The sequence below is a fragment of the Procambarus clarkii genome, unplaced genomic scaffold, assembly GCF_040958095.1.
Source record: "Procambarus clarkii isolate CNS0578487 unplaced genomic scaffold, FALCON_Pclarkii_2.0 HiC_scaffold_301, whole genome shotgun sequence".
Taxonomy (NCBI): domain Eukaryota; kingdom Metazoa; phylum Arthropoda; class Malacostraca; order Decapoda; family Cambaridae; genus Procambarus; species Procambarus clarkii.
Window position 1 is genome coordinate 57,256 of NW_027189334.1, and position 5,205 is coordinate 62,460.

The window sequence follows — 5,205 nt, forward strand, 5'->3', positions numbered from 1 at the left end:
GGGTGAAGGAAACTCTGCCCATTTGTTTTTCCGCCGGCTGTTGGGATCGAACCATGGTCCATAAGTCCACGAGTCTAGAGCGCTATTCACTCAGCCAGCCAGCCCCTAAAATATAATGGCTCGCCACCACCTACCCACGGAGGTAGTGGGTCTGTATGTGTGGTGGTGGAGGTCTGTATGTGTGGTGGTAGTGGGTCTGTATGTGTGGTGGTGGAGGTCTGTATGTGTGGTGGTAGTGGGTCTGTATGTGTGGTGGTGGAGATCTGTATGTGTGGTGGTAGTGGGTCTGTATGTGTGGTGGTGGAGGTCTGTATGTGTGGTGGTAGAGGCCTGTATGTGTGGTGGTAGTGGGTCTGTATGTGTGGTGGTGGAGGTCTGTATGTGTGGTGGTAGAGGCCTGAATGTGTGGTGGTGGAGGCCTGTATGTGTGGTGGTGGAGGCCTGTATGTGTGGTGGTGGAGGTCTGTATGTGTGGTGGTGGTGGGTCTGTATGTGTGGTGGTGGTGGGCCTGTATGTGTGGTGGCGGAGGTCTGTATGTGTGGTGGTGGTGGGCCTGTATGTGTGTTGGTGGAGGTCTGTATGTGTGGTGGTGGTGGTCTGTATGTGTGGTGGTGGAGGCCTGTATGTGTGGTGGTGGAGGCCTGTATGTGTGGTGGTGGTGGGCCTGTATGTGTGGTGGTGGAGGCCTGTATGTGTGGTGGTGGAGGCCTGTATGTGTGGTGGTGGTGGGCCTGTATGTGTGGTGGTGGTGGGCCTGTATGTGTGGTGGCGGAGGTCTGTATATGTGGTGGTGGTGGGCCTGTATGTGTGGTGGTGGAGGTCTGTATGTGTGGTGGTGGTGGGCCTGTATGTGTGGTGGTGGAGGTCTGGATGTGTGGTGGTGGTGGTCTGTATGTGTGGTGGTGGTGGGCCTGTATGTGTGGTGGTGGTGGGCCTGTATGTGTGGTGGTGGGCCTGTATGTGTGGTAGTGGTCTGTATGTGTGGTGGTGGTAGGCCTGTATGTGTGGTAGTGGTGGGCCTGTATGTGTGGTAGTGGTCTGTATGTGTGGTGGTGGTGGGCCTGTAAGTGTGGTGGTGGTGGGTCTGTATGTGTGGTGGTGGTGGGCCTGTATGTGTGGTGGTGGTGGGTCTGTATGTGTAGTGGTGGTGGGCCTGTATGTGTGGTGGTGGGCCTGTATGTGTGGTGGTGGAGGTCTGTATGTGTGGTGGTGGACGGTCTGTATGTGTGGTGGTGGTGGCCTGTATGTGTGGTGGTGGAGGTCTGTATGTGTGGTGGTGGTGGTCTGTATGTATGGTGGTGGAGGTCTGTATGTGTGGTGGCGGAGGTCTGTATGTGTGGTGGTGGAGGCCTGTATGTGTGGTGGTGGAGGCCTGTATGTGTGGTGGTGGAGGCCTGTATGTGTGGTGGTGGAGGCCTGTATGTGTGGTGGTGGAGGTCTGTATGTGTGGTGGTGGTGGTCTGTATGTGTGGTGGTGGAGGTCTGTATGTGTGGTGGTGGAGGTCTGAATGTGTGGTGGTGGAGGTCTGAATGTGTGGTGGTGGAGGATCTGTATGTGTGGTGGTGGAGGTCTGTATGTGTGGTGGTGGTGGTGGGCCTGTATGTGTGGTGGTGGGCCTGTATGTGTGGTGGTGGGTCTGTATGTGTGGTAGTGGTCTGTATGTGTGGTGGTGGTGGGCCTGTATGTGTGGTGGTGGGCCTGTATGTGTGGTGGTGGTCTGTATGTGTGGTGGTGGTGGTCTGTATGTGTGGTGGTGGAGGTCTGTATGTGTGGTGGTGGAGGTCTGTATGTGTGGTAGTGGAGGTCTGAATGTGTGGTAGTGGAGGTCTGTATGTGTGGTGGTGGTGGGCCTGTATGTGTGGTGGTGGGCCTGTATGTGTGGTGGTGGGTCTGTATGTGTGGTGGTGGTGGTCTGTATGTGTGGTGGTGGAGGTCTGTATGTGTGGTGGTGGAGGCCTGTATGTGTGGTAGTGGTGGGTCTGTATGTGTGGTGGTGGAGGTCTGTATGTGTGGTGGTGGAGGTCTGTATGTGTGGTGGTGGAGGTCTGTATGTGTGGTGGTAGGTCTGTATGTGTGGTGGTGGAGGCCTGTATGTGTGGTGGTGGTGGTCTGTATGTGTGGTGGTGGTGGGTCTGTATGTGTGGTGGTGGTGGGTCTGTATGTGTGGTGGTGGTGGTCTGTATGTGTGGTGGTGGAGGTCTGTATGTGTGGTGGTGGAGGTCTGTATGTGTGGTGGTGGAGGTCTGTATGTGTGGTGGTGGAGGCCTGTATGTGTGGTGGTGGGCCTGTATGTGTGGTAGTAGTGGTCTGTATGTGTGGTGGTGGAGGTCTGTATGTGTGGTGGTGGAGGCCTGTATGTGTGGTGGTGGGCCTGTATGTGTGGTACTGGTGGTCTGTATGTGTGGTGGTGGTGGTCTGTATGTGTGGTGGTGGAGGTCTGTATGTGTGGATGTGGAGGTCTGTATGTGTGGTAGTGGTGGGTCTGTATGTGTGGTGGTGGAGGTCTGTATGTGTGGTGGTGGAGGTCTGTATGTGTGGTGGTGGTGGCCTGTATGTGTGGTGGTGGTGGTCTGTATGTGTGGTGGTGGTGGTCTGTATGTGTGGTGGTGGTCTGTATGTGTGGTGGTGGAGGCCTGTATGTGTGGTGGTGGTGGTCTGTATGTGTGGCGTGGTGGGTCTGTATGTGTGGTGGTGGTGGTCTGTATGTGTGGTGGTGGAGGCCTGAATGTGTGGTGGTGGAGGCCTGTATGTGTGGTGGTGGTGGTCTGTATGTGTGGTGGTGGAGGCCTGTATGTGTGGTGGTGGAGGCCTGTATGTGTGGTGGTGGAGGCCTGTATGTGTGGTGGTGGAGGTCTGTATGTGTGGTGGTGGTGGGTCTGTATGTGTGGTGGTGGTGGGCCTGTATGTGTGGTGGCGGAGGTCTGTATGTGTGGTGGTGGTGGGCCTGTATGTGTGTTGGTGGAGGTCTGTATGTGTGGTGGTGGTGGTCTGTATGTGTGGTGGTGGAGGCCTGTATGTGTGGTGGTGGAGGCCTGTATGTGTGGTGGTGGTGGGCCTGTATGTGTGGTGGTGGAGGCCTGTATGTGTGGTGGTGGAGGCCTGTATGTGTGGTGGTGGTGGGCCTGTATGTGTGGTGGTGGTGGGCCTGTATGTGTGGTGGCGGAGGTCTGTATATGTGGTGGTGGTGGGCCTGTATGTGTGGTGGTGGAGGTCTGTATGTGTGGTGGTGGTGGGCCTGTATGTGTGGTGGTGGAGGTCTGGATGTGTGGTGGTGGTGGTCTGTATGTGTGGTGGTGGTGGGCCTGTATGTGTGGTGGTGGTGGGCCTGTATGTGTGGTGGTGGGCCTGTATGTGTGGTAGTGGTCTGTATGTGTGGTGGTGGTAGGCCTGTATGTGTGGTAGTGGTGGGCCTGTATGTGTGGTAGTGGTCTGTATGTGTGGTGGTGGTGGGCCTGTAAGTGTGGTGGTGGTGGGTCTGTATGTGTGGTGGTGGTGGGCCTGTATGTGTGGTGGTGGTGGGTCTGTATGTGTAGTGGTGGTGGGCCTGTATGTGTGGTGGTGGGCCTGTATGTGTGGTGGTGGAGGTCTGTATGTGTGGTGGTGGACGGTCTGTATGTGTGGTGGTGGTGGCCTGTATGTGTGGTGGTGGAGGTCTGTATGTGTGGTGGTGGTGGTCTGTATGTGTGGTGGTGGAGGTCTGTATGTGTGGTGGCGGAGGTCTGTATGTGTGGTGGTGGAGGCCTGTATGTGTGGTGGTGGAGGCCTGTATGTGTGGTGGTGGAGGCCTGTATGTGTGGTGGTGGAGGCCTGTATGTGTGGTGGTGGAGGTCTGTATGTGTGGTGGTGGTGGTCTGTATGTGTGGTGGTGGAGGTCTGTATGTGTGGTGGTGGAGGTCTGAATGTGTGGTGGTGGAGGGTCTGTATGTGTGGTGGTGGAGGTCTGTATGTGTGGTGGTGGTGGGCCTGTATGTGTGGTGGTGGGCCTGTATGTGTGGTGGTGGGTCTGTATGTGTGGTAGTGGTCTGTATGTGTGGTGGTGGTGGGCCTGTATGTGTGGTGGTGGGCCTGTATGTGTGGTGGTGGTCAGTATGTGTGGTGGTGGTGGTCTGTATGTGTGGTGGTGGAGGTCTGTATGTGTGGTGGTGGAGGTCTGTATGTGTGGTAGTGGAGGTCTGTATGTGTGGTAGTGAAGGTCTGTATGTGTGGTGGTGGTGGGCCTGTATGTGTGGTGGTGGGCCTGTATGTGTGGTGGTGGGTCTGTATGTGTGGTGGTGGTGGTCTGTATGTGTGGTGGTGGAGGTCTGTATGTGTGGTGGTGGAGGCCTGTATGTGTGGTAGTGGTGGGTCTGTATGTGTGGTGGTGGAGGTCTGTATGTGTGGTGGTGGAGGTCTGTATGTGTGGTGGTGGAGGTCTGTATGTGTGGTGGTAGGTCTGTATGTGTGGTGGTGGAGGCCTGTATGTGTGGTGGTGGTGGTCTGTATGTGTGGTGGTGGTGGGTCTGTATGTGTGGTGGTGGTGGGTCTGTATGTGTGGTGGTGGTGGTCTGTATGTGTGGTGGTGGAGGTCTGTATGTGTGGTGGTGGAGGTCTGTATGTGTGGTGGTGGAGGTCTGTATGTGTGGTGGTGGAGGCCTGTATGTGTGGTGGTGGGCCTGTATGTGTGGTAGTAGTGGTCTGTATGTGTGGTGGTGGAGGTCTGTATGTGTGGTGGTGGAGGCCTGTATGTGTGGTGGTGGGCCTGTATGTGTGGTAGTGGTGGTCTGTATGTGTGGTGGTGGTGGTCTGTATGTGTGGTGGTGGAGGTCTGTATGTGTGGATGTGGAGGTCTGTATGTGTGGTAGTGGTGGGTCTGTATGTGTGGTGGTGGAGGTCTGTATGTGTGGTGGTGGAGGTCTGTATGTGTGGTGGTGGTGGCCTGTATGTGTGGTGGTGGTGGTCTGTATGTGTGGTGGTGGTGGTCTGTATGTGTGGTGGTGGTCTGTATGTGTGGTGGTGGAGGCCTGTATGTGTGGTGGTGGTGGTTTGTATGTGTGGCGTGGTGGGTCTGTATGTGTGGTGGTGGTGGTCTGTATGTGTGGTGGTGGAGGCCTGTATGTGTGGTGGTGGAGGCCTGTATGTGTGGTGGTGGTGGTCTGTATGTGTGGTGGTGGAGGCCTGTATGTGTGGTGGTGGAGGCCTGTATGTGTGGTGATGGAGGCCTGTA